Source organism: Mytilus californianus, unplaced genomic scaffold (genome assembly GCF_021869535.1).
Source record: "Mytilus californianus isolate M0D057914Y unplaced genomic scaffold, xbMytCali1.0.p SCAF_5, whole genome shotgun sequence".
Classification (NCBI taxonomy): Eukaryota; Metazoa; Mollusca; class Bivalvia; order Mytilida; family Mytilidae; genus Mytilus; species Mytilus californianus.
Window position 1 is genome coordinate 37020556 of NW_026262701.1, and position 19818 is coordinate 37040373.

Here is a 19818-nt window from a genome sequence, read left to right on the forward strand (position 1 = left end):
CGGTTATGTTCAAGTCTCAATACTTTATTTAAAAGTCATGTAAGGATTGGTGATTCATTTATAGAATATGTATGCACTAATGTATATTTCATTTTTAATATGTATGTACAAGTCATTTTGTGGTTATCAGCCATGAGACAATCCAATCCCATTATGGAAATAGTCTTACTTGCAAAAGATGCCAATTTTTCTTTTGAAAGTTTTGAAGAAAAAAAGTATTTCACCCTGCCACTTATTCCTGTGCCTGTTTCAAGCCAGGAACCTTTTCAGTGGTTGTCTAAGTCTCATCCTAATAAAAAAAAATATTTAAAGAATTTGGTGTTGATGGCAGCTCTTTGATTGGTATAGACTCTGGTTAATTAAGTAGATCATGACATTGTTTAGACACCTGTTCATTGTTGAGGACTGTATGTTAGCACCTTAATGCCTTTCATGTGTTTTTGTTGTGTAGCTGTCTGATTTATTTATACCTCATATCTCATTGTATTAATAAACTGAAATAAAAAGTTCTGTGAAATATATTTTGATATACCATATTGAAAGTCTTGCTGTTATTTACAACCATTTCCTTCTTATTTCATATATCTATTTCAGTTTTTCATTTTAACACCAATCTTAAGGTTAAGGCAAAAAGAAGACAAATGTTGACAAACAACAGGCATATACCATTAGAAGATCTCAAAGTTTGGCTGCACAATAAACTAAAAATTCTTGTTATTTCAAATATTTATATAAAAATCAGTTTAAAACATGCATTTTTCATTTTTAGACTTTTTCTAATTGTCATGTTGGCACAATAATTTAAATTTGAATTGTATTATATTCTGAGAGTACTTGTGGTTGAAAAAATATACACGATATTTAATTCCATGTGTTTTAGATTTCTTGAATACACCACTCCCATATAATGACTACATGTCTGTTAGTAATGTTAAGAGTTCTCTCCTGCATGTAATTGCTGTTATTGCTATTTGTACCCAAGGCTTCCTTCATACATTTGCACTTATCCTTCTAAGATGTTGCTTGAATGATAAAATCCTGTAATACATTATCAGCCATCAGACTCTTGGAATACATTTGCTGTAATAAAAAAAATAAACTGTAATCACAGAGATATGTCTCGCTTTTTAGTAATTTCGATAATGCAAATGTTGAAATTAAAATAGCAACCCTTTAACATGTAAGATTTGCAAATATTCAAAGTCAATGAACCATGACTAAAGGTACATGGCTAAACAATCTCCATGGAATTTAGATGTGCCAATGCTAATACAACGCATACCAAATACCATTGACTTATCATAAGTAGTTCCCTTTAAAAAACCTAAACACAAACTAATACATGTAAACTAAAAAAATTTTAAAGTCAATAAACGATAACTGAGGGGGGGGGGGGGGGAATAATCTCCATGGTAATGAGATGTGCCAATGCTAATACAACTGCATACCAAATATCATTGACTTACCACTAGTGGTTTCCCATAAGCCGACCTAATCACAAACTAATACATGAAAACTAAGCAAAAGTTTCAAAGTCAATAGACCATGACTGAGGGGGCAGGGCCAAATAATCTTCATGGAAATGAGATATGCCAATGCGTATTTAACTGCATACCAATTATCATGAACTTACCACTAGTGGTTCCCCATAAACTGACCTAGTCACAAACTAATACATGAAAACTAAGCAAAAATTTAAAAGTCAATAGACCATGACTGAGAGGGTGGGGCCAAATAATCTCCATGGAAATGAGATATGCCAATGCTTATACAACTGCATACCAATCATAATTAACTTACCACTAGTGGTTCTCCATAAACTGACCTAATCACAAACTAATACATGAAGACTAAGCAAGAATTTCAAATTAAGTCAATAAACCATAACTGAGGGGGTGGGGCCAAATAATCACCATGGTAATGAGATGTGCCAATACTAATACAACTGCATACCAAATATCTTCGACTTACTACTTGTGGTTCACTATAAACTAGACCTAATCACAAACTAATACATTGTTGATGCCGCTGTCGTCACCAATGCCAGAAACAGCATACCTATGCCTCGCTTTTTGACTCCGTCAAGCGAGACAAAAACAGCATATATTTTTTGTAAAACATACATCAAATATTGGATTACCAATCAGGCAAAAAATGAAAACATCAATTTAATCTCCAATGATTTACCAAACTTACATATATATATATCACTAGTAGCACGATTTCAGTCTGAAACGGTCATTTTGGTCTGATCATATCTTAATCGACTGGATTTACCGCTAGAGAAAAACGTCAAGACTTTTAAGAACTTTAAGACGCCGTTCCGATCGATAGTCTCATTAGGTAAATCAGTCCGTTAAGGCATGTTAAGATAAACAAGACTGAATCTTCTAGCAAGCTGTTAAGATCCGTTACGACGGTGTCAGACCAAAACAGACCAAATCTCAAAATTAACGTTCAAAATTGTCAGACCATGTTTAGATCCGTTAAGTATGCCGGTATGATACTACGAGTTACGCCCCTTCTGCTTGATAATGCATTTTAGATTAATATATATATATTTATTAGAATTTAAAAAAAAAAGTATATCTCTCGAATAAATAAAAAGTAATTAAGGATTAAATCCTCTGTAGATTCTTTATTTCTGTTGTTGTTTTGTTGCGGAACTAATAAATTATTCATCTATATATGTTGCTTATTTTTTTAATAAATGTTAGTTTATTTATTTACATACTTATTAAATGCAAGGTCCCAAACAGAAAAATAAATGAACATATTGCTTTCAAATCGTATTCAAATCTCTTTCAAATCGTAATTCTGCAATTTGTTAGTACCATTTGCTTGCGATTCATTAAAGAAATTATAAACAAATCAGAATTCGCCAAATTCCCAAAACTGATTTCTTTGTGATTTCTTTCAAATGTATGATTTGTTAGCAATTTGTTTCTGTTTTTGTGTGATTTCTTTATGATTTGTTTACTTAGAATATCGTATGAAGTGATTTCAAAAAGATTTGTTAACTTTGTTCGCTAAAATTGTGTGATTTCGTTATGATTTGTTTACTTGGAATATTATAGGAAATGATTTGAAAATGATTTGTTAACTTTGTTAGCTATCATGGTGTGATTCATTGATGATTTGCTACAATGAAAACAATGTTATTGTATTCAGATTTTCTGGGTTTGTCTTTATCTCTGACTTCCGGTTGAGGTCAAATTCAAATTTCAAATACTGTTCTACATTAACTGAACAAAGAAGGTTGCAAGATGAAGAGTAAGATATACTATCAATGATGACAGTGGTAAGTATCTTAGTCATTAACTTATTGTTTCAGGAATTCAATTGTAAGTCAACTATTCAAACATGTCAAAGGTGTTAAACTTTTATATTCGGAAACTGTGCATTTCAATATGTCGTTATGTGTACTGTCTGGATAAATTTTCAAAATAAAATGTGTAAAAGACATGTAAACAGAACGAGACGAGCAATTAAAGAGTAGCTTCCAGAGTCAGCAGACAATATGCACTGGCAAATTTTATGTTTAAATTTTTCATGATGTTGACTGGTCAGGTATAGAGCTGTAGCAGATTTGGACCCAGACTAAGACCCATCGCCTACTAGTATTCGACATCCTTCTAGTAAACGTGGTTGCCCATGTTGTCAAATCTCGTTAGATTCAAATTCTGGAGAAGTGAGAGAAACTTTTCACAGGGGGAACAATTGCTCCCTCATGACAACCCGAAATAATAATCCCTTAACAATCAGAGGAGTAGCTAAGGAAAAAATAAGGACAAGTGCACTTCAAAGTTTTGGGGTCTCAGGGGCAGAACAGATTTTTGATCCAGATGTAAATTATTTAATCTGTGAATCGATGATGATGTCAATTAATTGACGATTTGCTTGTGATTTGCTTAATGTAGGAATATGATTTACTTCTGATTTGTTAAAGATTTGATTACGATTTGTTTATTATTTCTTCATAATTTGAAAACAATTTGTTTGCGATTTGCTTGAGGTTGGAATATGATTTTATTCAGATTTGTTAAAGATTTGTTTACAATTTCTTTATAATTTCTTTACAATTTGAAACAAATTTGTTTGTGATTTGCTTAAAGTAGGAAAGCAATATCCTCTGATTTGTTAATGATTTCAATACAATTTCTTGACAATTTGTTTATGATTTGCTTATGAATTGGAAGCAATTTGTTTGTGATTTGTTGTTGTGATTTGTTAGCTCATTTGCATGTGAAATTTTATCACTTTCAAATCATAAAGAAATCATATGATTTGGTTATCATTTGTTACCATGATTTGTTCCTCACTTTTTTTTGTTTGGGGTCGTATGTTAATTGTATACTTACAAAAACGATTGCCATACATTTAACCTAAAAATGTTGTGAACCCTGTGTGAAAATGTTTTTCGTATTTGAAAATTAGTAACGGAAAATCTTAAACGTAACCTAAAAAAATAAGAAGATGTGGTATAATTGCCAATGAGACAATCCACATAAATGAAGCGGAGGCAAATTAACACATGCGTATTTTTGTTTTATGTCAGTTGGTTTAATTCGTTTTCTGTTGATATGTCCTAGTTTACTATTACCGTTGGAGCTGTTTTTTTTTATTTTCATGCGAGTTACTCTATTAAACTTGGAAAAGCTTTTATTGCCATAGCTTTGTACTATACAATATAATTTTATATTATTAAACAATAATTTATTTTACATAGTGGTGCGTCTAAACACCACCAAGGTCGCCATAGTACATGAAGCTGATCATGATACTGCATTCAGTCTGTGTCGAGACAGTGTTAAACTATATATAAAGTACCATCGTATAAAGATTTTCATTCAAACAATGTATCCTTATATTTATTTTCTAACCCATATAATATACATATATATAGTACTTAGTGTATGGCGTAAATTTAAAATTTTCCGTTTTAGTTCAAATGATTGAGTTCAATGGCACGTGCTAGTAATCAACCGGGTCAACAGGTAACAAAATCAATGATCCATAACGTAAGAAAGTACATGACTATTTTACAATTACACTCATGATTCTTAATAAAAAGGTGCCGTAGGGCTAAAAGTTAATAAAGAATTAATGAATTTATGTATACGTATTAGTATTTAAGCTGTTGATGTTTGACCGTCAGTTTTAATATATGCTATGTTTTATATTCAATAAAATAATGAATCTGAATATATTATAGCTTAGTATGTGTAGTTTAAGGTTCTTACAATATTATATATTTCTAAACACTATACCAAAAGATAATGCAAAATATTTGAGCGCTGCATGGCAAACCATTAAAAAAACATGTACAGTTCGGAAGTTTGTTTAGTATTCAAAAGAAACTTTTCGCTTCTCTACTTATATAGTTTAGAGAGTATTCCTTTAATTTGTGTCAGTTATATAAAGTGGTGTGTATTTGTATTCTATTTATTTGGCAAAATTGTATCACTATACATACATTTTGTATTTCACAACTATATATACTGTAAGTTGTGAATTGTGATTGATTGTTGGTTGCTTAAAGTCCAGTGGCAAATATTTCATGCATGTTCAGGACGAACTGTGGGTTTATGACATGGAACCCACCAGTGTAGGTTTCATGTGGTATAATATTTAAAAGTAACTTAAATTTAATTAACATGAATTTTGAATAAATCGAAACATAACGGGAGCTAGCTATATATAGACGCATGGATCACCCGGACCTATCAGTTCTTTTCTCTGTTTTGTCTTAAAAAAAAATAATGTTTTTTTTTTATATTTCGATTTTGTACTTTTATATAATTTACGATAACTGTGGTTTATACGTGCTGCCAGACGAAAGATCTCTGTGTCCTCTAGATGTCTTTTTTTGTGTGGATTGGTTGCTTTGTCATTGACGTTTAACACAAAACTTTTATTAATTAAGTGTGATCTATGTAGAAATTCAAACGTACTTAAGAATGAAGGATGAAAATCCAGGCTTTAAATAAAAATGGTCATTAAATAGCCACACAATTAAAAGAATAAGAAAAATGTAAGTGTTGGAATAACATATACAATATATATGTGCATTGTCGGAAAATATAATTTTATTTTACGAACTTTGGTAACTGGACAAAAAGAGAGGCGCACCAATCTTTTCTCCTTTTGTGTAGCGAGTACAAATGAACTGATCCTAGTTATTTCGTATAGCATCTTTTTTTAAATAATAAAATCGCGCGTGCTCTATCTCAAAAAAGATGCTCACAGTGCAGTGTACTACTTTTGAGACAAATTATATCAAATTATCAAAATATCAATCTCTAACTTAATATGTAAACATAATACATGTAACAGCACCCCTTCTAGTCCTTAGTGGCATAGTATACGTCCTTATAGTGCACTAAGGACTCCTTAGCAGTGTTTAGACGTACCGAAATTATAGAGCAGTCTAACAGCTCTAACTCAAAATATGAACCATTCTATGTTGCAGGTTGGGGTCTACTATTTAGTTTGAAAGCTTCAATCATACAAGTGTTTTATCCTTTTAATTTGGACTAAATCAATACTTTACCTTAAATTTCATCACCTAAATTTTCAAACATGTACTACTTTTTATTTGATGCTTAAAATATAAAGAAAGAAATTTGGAAGATTATAACCTGTATTATATACACCAACAACTACCAAAGGCTGATAAGTATGTGTCACACACACACAAAATATTAACACTGTTGTTTGCTCAATATGGAAGCGAAGTAACAGTATAGATAGATATAAGAAGATGTGGTATGAGTGCCTATGAGACAACTCTCCATCAAAGTCACTATTTGTAAAAGTAAACCATTATTATAGGTAAAAATAAGTCAAAGACTTTATTTAGTTATACAATAATTGGCTGATTGCAGGGCTTAGATTCCTATATTTGTTCCAAGTTTTTAAAATCACAGGTTTTGGATGTCATCGATTTCACCGTTCCCGTTGTAAAACAGTCCATGACTACCAACGTGGACTTATGTTACGAACTAAAACCACTATCACACGGTTTTTACAAGCGGAGCCCGTGTTATTACTAATTATGTCATACAGGCAGTTTTGTATTATCTGTCTTTTGTTTAGCCGGACTCGTTTACTGACAGAAAGAGCCTAAATATTAATATTACCAAAAAATACTTTATGTACAATTATTTGTCATGTATTTGAAAAATATTTTTCTTCTTTGTCTTACAAATTTATTCATACATTTTGCAAATATAGATGTGGAGGTCACCACTTGCCGATTGAGTCTGGAAGGTGGCAGGGTTTACCGAGAGAAGACAGAATCTGCCGTCTCTGTGACTCAAACGACATTGGTGACGAGTACCATTACATTATGAATTGTGGAACATTTAAGTTGGAAAGAAAGAAATTTTTACCCAAATACTGTTTGTCAAACCCTAATATCTATTTTGATCAACTGATTAATTCATCAAATATTGTGATATTAGAAAAACTATGTAAATTTATCAAAGAAATAAATGTGAAAGTCAGTCCTCCAAGTTAATTTCATTTGTATTGTTCGCACATGTATGTAATAATTGTACCTTATAGTTATATTTATGTATGTTCTCTATAACTATGTAATTGTAGTTTTATGAGAAATAAAGTATTCGTATGTATTCGTATTCGTCAAACTTTATTTATTTATTTAATTATTCAAATTAAATTAACTTCACAATGCACCTGTCAATAAATACGAAAGGAAATTGTACATTTATAAACAGATGTAATGGTTATACAATATACATTCATGTTCACGTAATAAACGAATTTGGTAATTGTCATTCTTTGTCGGGAATACACGTACTTGTCATACTTATCCCCATATTTAACTGCTTTCCCAAAGGGCTTATTTCATACGACAAGGAGAGATTACTAGAATAGTTTGATTGGTTTTAAGCTTTTATTTCGTACCAAACTGTATTTGTTACAAAATCAGATATATTGTACTCATTCTTCATTTATCTGTACAAAAAAAAAACACAAACGAGAACTAGAGAACGAAGTCGACCAATACACAAATAACACTCATTTTTAAATAAGCTTTTTTATTATACATGCTTGTTCAGGTGTTTATTTTATCTTGAATTTAATCAAAATACACAAAAAAAAAGTTTTTATGTCCTAATGTTACGTATTTTCTCACGTATTTGACAAATATATTTGGACATTTTACTTGAAAATCGTCGTTTTTAGCGTCGTAAGTATGCAGCAACGGATGCAGACATAATAATGCCTTTTGTGTGTATGAACAATATTCTTTAATTGTTATAAATTTCAATGATTTCTACTGGCGATCTAACGAAATATTAACAAAACCTTTTGCCTGGTATTTTTATAGACATCGAATAGAATTCCGGTCATTACGGAATATGATCTTCAAAGATACAATTTACCAAAAAGAAGTAACAAATACATTATTTTTACATATATATATCAAAGTGATTTTCGATCATCAATGAAGGTTTTCTATGTGAAACTTGCTATATTTTCCAGGAATGCAGTAGAGTTTATTTGATTTTAAAACACGTACAAATCGATCTATACTATTTAAAATTGCAAAACGCAAGCTGAAATCGTACCAAGTGATTATTACTTTTGCACACGACATCTAGGCTGTCGTCCCTCCTCTAATAGTTGACGGTTCTCTTGGATAGGGACATTGTGCATTCAACCGTGGATATTATAAAATATCTGTAATAAACAAAATTTTAATGCTTTGATCGTGTAATGTCTTAATTTTTAAGGTTACGCGGGTTCGGTATTAAGCGAACACAATTGGTATGAACACTCTTCCGTATACGTGTAGAATATATTAAAGAAACTTTCAATTACAAAGTTTTTTTCGAGGATTTTTAAAGTTACAAATAAAAATCCTTTTTATGTTTTTGAAATAGGCTTTTAATTTCCATTCTCAATTGTATTTTAATGTAGAAAATATGTCATTTATATATAAAGTGCATGTAATTCTTTATGCTAGTAATCCACCAATGAAATTGCATAAATCACAAAGGTCTTTAAACGAAGATTGCCAAATCAAATCTATACTATATATACTTAGAAAATGTTAACAAGTCTAGAAAATGTTTATACTGTACATTAAATAAAGTTGAAGATGAGATACACTTTGTGACTGAATGTCCACTATATGTTGATAACAGAAATGAGTTTTTTACTGAAATTTCTCTAACTTGTAATACTTTTCAATCTTTAGACAATTTTTCAAAGTCTTCATGGCTATTTACACAAGAAAATTTAAATATGTATAAATGTTTGGGAAAGTATTTATCTAAAAATCTTGAGAGAAGGAGAAGTTCAAAGATAATAAATGCAAATTAGCCACAAATACATATATTTTGAGTGGTATATGATTTTGAATGGTATATTTCAAAGATGTGAATTGTATTATCTGGTTCTGTCCTGGCCTTTTATAGCATTTTTAATAGTATTAAACGGTGTTGTTTTCTTATGTGTCTCTAATTTATGTCTAATCTTATGTACTTGTATGTAATGTGATGAAAGCTCTTTATAGGGCCCTTTAATTGGAAATGAAATATTTTTATTCTTATTTTTATTCTTATTCTTATACGCAATTCAATTTTTCATCATTTAATTTACAAGTCACTGCACTTGGAATGTTTAGGTTTTATGTGGTGTGCAATGTAAGGGTGGAATACCATAGTGTCAAAAGAGAGAATATTTTTCGATTAAAACACACCGGGGAACAGCAAGAAAGTTTACCAAAGAAGTTGTGGGAACTTTACTGATTTTATCATATATATTTCTGATAGTTTTCCCGATCTATTCACATATTTTCAAACTTGAAAGGTGACCTATTTCAGCGGCACGCGCCTTGAACATGTACACGTGACAGTTGTAAGTAACAGGTCATCTCAAAGATACCATAATTAGAATAAAAGGTTAAAGTACTTACAAAATATGTCATCTTGTAGAATGTGAATTGAAAAATATATTATTTTCAAATTCGCAGTCCAAGTCAACGGAAAATCTCTGTCACAAACAATTTTCATGCTATAAATCCATTCCAACAATATCATTTTGAACACACACTAGCTGGCCTTTTCATTAATTTAGATAATACAAATTTAGCTAAATTTTGTGTATTCATATCATCAGACAAATCCAACACTTATCCTAGACGTTATTAATACTCACTTCAAATTTTGATTAACAATTTATTGATACGGATGACAACACTTATGTAATAAAATAAATATTTAAATTTTAATTGGATGCCCATGCAGTGGTTTTGCAATGCCATAAAACTGGTAATAGAAAGCTATCTGTTAGTGGCGGATCCAGAGGGGGGCGTAGAGGGCGTTTGGGATAAAAATTGCTTTTTTGTCTTTCTTCGTGTTGTTCGTATTGTAAATTTCATTGAATGTCTGTATATCTTGTTTACAACAAGAAATCTGTGAGGTTATTCTAACTAACCATACAACAAACGATAATTTTTCCATGTCCATTTTTTACTGACAAATCTCACATCAAATATATTGGTACATAGCTTTGGATCCATCCAATCATTTTATGATAGACATTTAATGGGGAGAATACGGCATCAAAAATGTCTAACCCTTACACTTTAACTGTAAGAATATACATGCCCCACATCAGGAGCCGTTGAATTAGTGCATTTTACACTTATTTTATGTTTTTTAGCCAAAAAAGGTCAAAAATTTTTTCGCCTCGCTACGCTCGGCAAAAGATTCCATACTTCGCCCTCACTTTCCTAAATCCTGGATCCGCCGCTGATCTTGATACATAGGAAAATGAATCTTAAAAAAGTTAATTCTATAAATTCAATTGTGAAAAAAAAATCACAATACCGTGCATTAACCCGGGGGAAAGTTACCACGTAGAAACCCTTATATAGAATGTATGATATCCCGTAGGTATATAGTGAAACTGATAAAAAAAAATCATTTTGATGTTAACAGTTTACTTGTCACATGTCTTTTCTGTGACTCATCAACCGTCCATCAACAAATATTACTTGATATTCAGTGAAATGATAACATGCAGAGTGTAAACAATTATTGTAAAAGCAGAGCAGCCTTAAATTCTTATAGTTTGGTCAAAGCCGATTCATAGTTTTACCGATGCAAGGACATTTTATATATTGAGTTGAAATGGCCTAGCGGTAGTCTGATCACTTCGAATGCAACACGCTTAATCAAATTTCGTATTAAATGCAAATTTTGCTTTATCTTTGCAGAGCATTCATAAAGTATTTAAAACTAAAATAAGAACTATAATAGCTTTCTGAATAGCTCAGATTCAAAACATTGAGAATAAGCTCCTAGCTGCCGACATATACATCTGGACAAGAATGTATTTTTTGTATTTTTTTTTAAAGAAAAGTTGCATATGTAGGCTATCTATTTATAATCTTCAACTCTATCAGGAGTTTCAAGAAAATGGGGGGGGGGGGGGGGGGGGGGGGGACCCATATGCATCAAGCTACTTAAGTTAAAATTTGTTCCAAACGGACGGATGCATGCAATCATTTTGGCTAGTAGTCCATACATGAAATCGCATTAAACATAAAGGTCTCAAAAAGAAGATTTTTAAATCAAATCTAGTCCTCAATTCATCTTTTCATCCTTTGCAAGTGATTCGGACACTTTAAAACAGCGTAATGGTACAAATGTAACATGTCATCTGACAGATGCTAATTCCTTACAAAATACGGCATCTTAGAGAACAGGAATTAACAAATACACTATTTTTCAATTTGCAAATCCAATTCACACGAAAGATCACTGTCACAATCTCTGACCACTGATTCATCACCAGATTTAACACAGATCACATTCATACGATTTTCAAAATAGAAATATATTCCAACAATATCATACAACTTAGGCACGCATATGCTTATGAAGCCTTTTCGTTATTTTAGAAATACGTATACAAAATTGTGTGCAATATTAATATTGTATATTTAATACTACTGTTCTGGCATAGATACATCATTCACTTATCCGAGACGTTTTTGAATCTCACTTCCAATTTGCAATTTGGATTAACTCTGTATTGATACGGATGACAACACAAGACTAAAGTAAAGACCATAAATTTCCGTGGGAATTTCAAGTGGAAGCCCAGTGGTGTTATTAAAAACAGAAAACTTTTCGTTTGTTACAAAACAATCTTGATACATTGGTAAGATAATACTGATTGATTGATTGTTGGTGTTTAACGCTACTTTCAGCACTATTGTGCCATATCGTGACGGTCAAAAAAGGGAGTTCCCCCTCCCCCCTTTATTTGTAACCTTACCTATTTTTTGATCATTTGTTTTCGTCCAAAAATGTATGAAATATTTGCTACTGGACATTACGCAAACATCAATCATGAATCACCTAACACATATCTAAGGGAAGCCTTCTATGCATGCATTTACGTGTTTAAAGATTGAATAATCAATTAATTACAAAATATATTGTGTTGCCAAAAAAAAAATAATAACTTTATAACATTTATACATTTAAACCATTCGTTGATTTATCAAAATGTTTGGAAATATATATAAGTAGCAGTAAACATAAAAGAAGAACTTAGAAGAAAAGAAATATATATATATATAAGCGTGCATTGTGGATGCAACATTGCAGATAATACTTTTTAAAAATTCATATTATAAAACTTAGTGCTTTTTTTGTATTTTTATATAGAAAATACTAAAAGACAAAAGAAAACCCTCTTAGATAAACAAAACGTCTTAAATGGCCATTTCATTTTATATTATTTCAGAATTTGAACATCTGTGTCCCTGGAACTGAACAAGAATTTGTTCAATTTAAATTGTATCATGTCATGGCATTGTGAATTATTACTTATTAAATATGATATACTGCTGCATAATGTCATTTCCGTACTTGATATAAAAAATCAAATAACTATTTAATTAGTTGGCACGCGCCGATGTTGTCGACACGGTAAGTATGTTTATCAACGAATACGCGTTATCTCTGTGGTCAAGCGTAACCGGGAGTTTAAAACATGCGTTTTTAATTGGAAAGATAAAACCCAACCCGACGGTCCCTAGATAATTGCATATAACTAAATTGGAACTATTTAAAACAATGACAAATTCAATATAAAGAAATCTCTTCGGACGAATTTTCGAAAATCGAAATTTAAAGTGTAAAATAATTAATCGTTTTATTTCTATTACATCGAGTCTTTTTTTAAATAATAAACATTTAAGTGGTTGTCATTCTCTTTCGCTCTCTCTCTCTCTATGATGTTTTTGCAGACAAAAACAATTCGCTGAATTAATCTTAATAGTCAGACATTAAACTCTCTCTCAGAACTTTTTGCATTAAAATTTAATTGGATGAAATTCAATAAGTATGTTATTATTCTCATCACTTTTAAGGATAACCTTAATAATGTTTGATTTTTGACAGAATTTTATATATTGTAGAATTCGTTCTTTTTGTAGACACTTATACTGTATGAACATGATTCGTTCCAACTTTTATGAAGAAATCACCGACGTTTTTCTTATTTAAACTACATAAATATACATAAAAAAAAAGGCCGTTTTTTTTCTAAAAACAATGAATTAAATGAATTATTAACAAAGAATTGTAACACAAATGTAGAGGCTTATTTTCTAACGAAGATATTTCAAATCTCTTTACCGAAATCTGCATATGTTTATCTTTTGAAACAAAAAAGTTAAGGATGTCTGTTCAAAGGACAGAAATGTCCAAGAAACCGAAATTTTAAGTAAATGTTGAAAATTTCGAACCCATTTATCTTTTAAATCTAGCACACGAAGATATGCTTTTTATTTCATATTCAAATTGATTGGGGGAAGAAATCGCTTGAATGCACACTTTCGTAAAAAAAATCACCGTGGGATCAAAACTGTATCGTATGCCCATAATTGCCCTAAAACTTAATGTCATCGGCAGATTATGAGGGTCTGGAGAGGGGTTCATTATTTCTGTATTCTATTATTTACATGAAGATATACTTTTTATTTCATATTCAAATTGATTTGGTTAGAAATAGCTTGAATGCAAACTTTCGTAAAAAAAAATCATCGTGAAATCAAAACTGTATCGTATGCCCATAATTGCCCTAAAGCTTAATGTCAGACTATGAGGGTCTGGGGAGGGATTCATTATTTCTGTTTTCTATTATTTTTATGCCATTTTTCTCTATTCTGTATACTTTTGCCCATTATTCTTTATTCCTTATATTTTAGTACCTCTTCATTCTCCATTTTTTATTTGTTTGGTCATTTTCTCTATTCTTTATATTTTTGTCAACTATTCTCTATTCTGTAAACCCCCATCCACACCCTCGTGTATAAGGGAAGACGATAAACATTTTAGTATACATACCACCCGTTGTCACTTCTCACCTGACACAGGATTTATATATTTATTACGTAATACTAACGAATGTTATATTATCGATATAGAAAATTCAGTAGAATATAATCTGTATCAATGCACTGGCATGTTAAAGGTATTTTGATCTGACAAGAATACATTTGTTTATTTTATTTTTAGTTTATTTAGTTATATTTGTTCATGTTTTAGGTTAGAACAATGCACAAAACCATCGTATTTTCAAAAAATCTCTAAAACGTGCTGATTTTGGAACCTATATCAAAAGATTGGTATTACCTAGCTTTTGGGGTTTTAAAAAATATCCATTTAGTAATCAATTTGTGGCTTTTTTATATTTATATCAAAATTGAAATTCAAGGCCATATTTGCCAAAGAGAACAAGGTTAACAATTACCCAAAGTGCGACATGCGAAAAGATGTTTTGTTTTCCCTAAAAAAATTAAAATATTGAAGTAACGAATCTTTAAAGGTTACGTCACGTTAATATATTTTGAATGAAAAGGTGCAACTGGATGCACCCCTAAACAAAAAATGAAAAACTAAAATGGCGGGTATGCGTCAATCAGACAGCAATCCAACACAAACACAAGTTAGTTATCTGACATCTAGAATTAAGAGGTTTAAGCATAACCTGTGCTGGTATCAACTTTCAGAGTTCTGAGTAAAATTCTATATACGCATGTAGGACTTTGAACCGTGAAATAAACGCATTCCCTAAACACATACGGGTTCACAGACTCTTCTTATTATAATATAACGGTAAACGAGGATCTCAATGAGAGGAACAAGTTAAAGAAAAATGTTAACGCAGAATTATTTCCACATCCAGAAAATCAAAGAGGACGATCTCTCATTTAGTACGCAACTGTAACTAATAGATACATAGACAATAACACTAGTGAATGCAAATGTATGTACTGAATTTGAAACAAATATACTGCACATCTGTAGATTTTAATCTAGCTTTCACGCGTCATATCTGAGACTGCTATATGTGTTATAGTAGTCTCAGGTCATACAGACCATCGCACACCATCGGACGGCCACTGCACTTCGGCGCAGACCATCTAACTTCAGCGTGACAATCAGACTTCAGGGTCCCCATTGCACCTCCGACTGATACATATATATATACACTTCTTTTTACTTGATTTCAATAATTGCAAACACTTTTCTTACCGATTTCCTGATAATGGTTTTTATTGTACTAAAGTATTAATTGTTATTACCGCGGATATTGCCCGAGGAAAATATGAGTTTATTTAAGGGTATAAAAATCTTCATAGCTGATATATTTTGATGCTTATGTTACAAACAAAAATATATAACAAACATTTCGTAAATTGTCAGTATATAAATTTAGAAAAAAATATTATGAAGGTTTTAGCTCCCTCAGACTAAGTTGGCCTTTGGTGAATTTAGCTCTCAGTATGTAAAAATAAGGAGATGTCGTATAATTGCCAATGAGACAACTATTCAAGTAAGTTAAATCAAGAGGATGTATAAGCAGTTACATGTATATAAAGGCAATCGTGCTTAAAGTGTTGTTTTGTGAGGGGATCAAGACGTAGGGATGTGAATGAGTGGTTTATGTGTGCAATAATTTCGGCCTCCTAATTATAGTGTAAATCTGCAGTTGTTTCATGTAGTTGATATACAAATTATCACAAACCTAAATGGATAAGATGAATGAATTAATAGTTGGTTGTTTAACGTCCATTGGCAACTGTTAGATGGATTATTAGGGGAGAACATTAATCATGATATAATTATGAACATTGGCAATCATACCACATCTTCTTTTTTATAAGAACATACATGCATGTGTAGATTTTCGTCTTAACTGTAAACGACAGTGTCCCCGGGCGTCAAAACCGAATTTAGACTTGTGTAAATTTCTGAATCATACATTTCATTATTTAACCAATGTAAAGTGTTCCGAATTCACTCCAGATTTCTGAATTTATTCTCATTATGAAATCAAGAAGAAAGAATCATCAAATGCTCAGGCAAAACAAATAATATCGTTTTGAGCTACATGTATAAAGCCACAGCGATCCTAAGGTTAGGATACACACAAGACCTAACGTACTACATTTTATTTTATACGCCACAAAACGTATCTAGCTTAGTTTAAATTAAAATAAAGAACAGAGAATAAAAAAGTTGCTAAAGAGAAAATACATATCCGTGTTAATTTTGCCTCAGTTTGTTTATTCAAGTTTGACATCGAACTTCTTAATCCGCAATCCACATTAAACCGACAACCTTGTATATTGTATATTCTTGATGAAATACCCTCATGTACATGCATGTGACCACCAGGAACTAGGACAAATCTGATATCTTTCATGGTATTTATCAAAACCTAAATGATTGAAAATATCTATATATATAAGTAGAATATGAATTTGCCAAATAAGCGTTCAGAATTTTAATCTAGCATAGTTCAACATTGGAAAAATGACTCAAGTTGAACGTTATTAATAAGCTGTCAAAAATATATATATATACATGCATATTGCGATTGGTGCTGCAGTGTATCAAAGGTGTGAGTTCCAATCCCGTTGAGAGACAAACATTTGTCAGCTTAAAGATCTAATTCTTACACTAATGGGTTTAATTTTCAGATTCAATTATAGACGTAAGTAAAGTTTTAACCCAAAATCGAGAACAAGAGATTTGATATTTGCTGTTTCAAATATATTGCAATTGAATTAAGATAAAGTTACATAATAGTAAACCCATTTCTATAACATCATGATACACATGTACAAGTAGATGAAAAAATGAGTATCTCGCAATTAAAAAAAAAGTTTTCCAATCAGTTATGGTTATACAAGACTGTAAAGTCATCGTACAAAATGCACTAAAGACTGAATGAATATCATCCGATTTAGAATTAACACACGTTGAGTGCACATTACACGATTAAGAATGAATGAACGTTGAGCGCACTAAACACACTGATTGAGAATGAATGAACGTTGAACGCACTTAACACGATTAAGAATGAATGAACGTTGAGCGCACGTTGAATGGAAAACACACAGAATGATGAACGATGAGCGCACGCACGTTGAATGCACGATGAATGAACGATGCACGCACGCAGAACGGACGATGCACGATGAATGCACGGAAAATAGGTCAGTTTGAATTTTAGAAGGTCTGTATATATACATGTTTTATTCCACGAGTTTTCCGATGCAAGAATATTTTATTAAATTTCATATTGTTTTTTTTTCCGTTTAGCCTGAATGGAGAATTTAGAAATAAAGTAGGAAAATTGATTATAGCCTAGCGTGCTGTCGAAATATACCTTGTGCGCTAAATTGTAGAAAAGGGAATTTGGTCCTATAAAAATTACAAATACGAAAATGAAGAATTTTTTTATAGTGGCGGGAATTTGTGTTCGATCTCTGTAAAAATACAAGGCACTTATTTTTGCTAATATTTCTTTAGTTTACATGTAAAAATCATTGCAATTTATAATAGTAAAAGAATATATTGTTCATACAACCTTGACCATAACAGGTCTCATTAAATCATTCTCGTTGCTGCATAGTAAGCCGATAAAACGTTTTTTTGGTGTTTTTTTTGTACTGATAAATGAAACAACTCCAAAATTGATAATTTCGTATCAAATAAAATGTTGTCCCGAATAAAAACTGAAACTCAATTTATTGAATAAAAAAAAACGAGTATTTGATTTATGTACATGTCGTACGAAATAAGTCCACCGGATTTAGCAGTTAAATAACTGGAAAAATTAATTGAACAGTAAAAGCTACAATTTAATCCATCACTTGGTGTCTGTCGTCTGTTTGTATTGTAAACATACTGAATTCGTTTTTTTCCAGAAATATATCTCTTAAATGAGTTCAAGTATATATATATATAAATAAATCCATAGGGTATATTGTGGTAGTTGAAATTATTCAGTGCAATCATTTAGAGTCCGTCGTCGACTGTCATACATTTCAAATTGTTTGCTGTTGGTCGTCTGTTGTTAATGGCAGTCGGCCCTCTGTCTCCAAATTTTAGCCCCCACTTAGGGGGGGGGGGGGGGGGGGAGGGTATTTTTTTCGAGACAAACATTTTCTTTACTTAAACAAAAACTAAACAATTTTCTATGTTTTATCATTAAATTAGCAGATGTATAGTCAAGTTAGATTGCAACTATAGATGTTGAATTAAAAAAATCATTTAATCTGTATGGTTCGGGTGACCCTACTTCTGTTTTAACACATGACGCCATCAATCTACACGACCGTTTGGAAAATATGCGGACGATATAATCCATGGCTAATTCTCTTGTGGGTTAAAGAAAAGGAAATTTATGCCTTGAAGTAGTAAAATATTGTTACCTTTCAAATTATTATTTTTATTTTTATATTCAGATCTTTAATTGTTTTGGTTTTATGTATTCACAATTTTATAGAAAATTTATAACTTGATATATTGTGTAAACACCTGTTTCTTGTTGAAGACTATACATGTATATGTTGCCCTCTTGATGTTCTTATGTTGTTTTTGTCGTTCGATTGCTGTCATATTGACGTGTAACCCACATCTCAAACAGTTTGAGTTCCGTTTGATTACTTTTTAACTCAACTTTTCAATCAGTTTATGACAAACTGAAAGCGTTATCGAGTTAATTAATTGCTTTCTTTCCCTCAAGCCATGAATATACTCAGTGGAAGATATATATATATATATATAGGTATAAGCGTTGTCTATTTTTATATGACAAGACCACAGTAGCAACAATATCCTTTTAATGTAGAATTCTTTTTTAAAAAACTATGCCGACAATGTTCAAGCATCATCGCATACAGGTTTGTTTTATAAGACAGCTGATTGGATAAAAGTGATACATTCCCACGCCTACATTAATCTGATGTCCAATCAAATGCCTCCAGAAACCTGTCAATAAAACAATTACTGCAAAAATTGATAAGTTAGAGATTTGATTGTGTATTCGATATTTGAAAAAAGTAAGAAAGCTTCTATTCGTTCAACATTAAACTGCGAAGAACGTGTCGTGTAACAACCCTCCCCCTTTCATACACCTTCTTATTTTAACACTTTCTTTTTCAACGGAGAAAATATAAAATATAACCGTACTGCAAGTTTCTGAATTTTGCAAGAATTCTATGTAGCAACGTGTGATTCACGGAATTGTCATATTTTCAAGGTTTAACAGACCTCTGAAAGAAGTTAGATCATACAATTTTCATCAACCATGTGCAAAAAAAAAAAAAAAAAACCACCGAATTATATTTGCAAATTGGAAAAGATTAAGAATCGTTTATATCCGTACTAAAAATCTTCCGTAATTATTTGAAATAAAACAAAAAAAAAATATGTTTCTCTCTGCCTGAATACAATCGAAAAC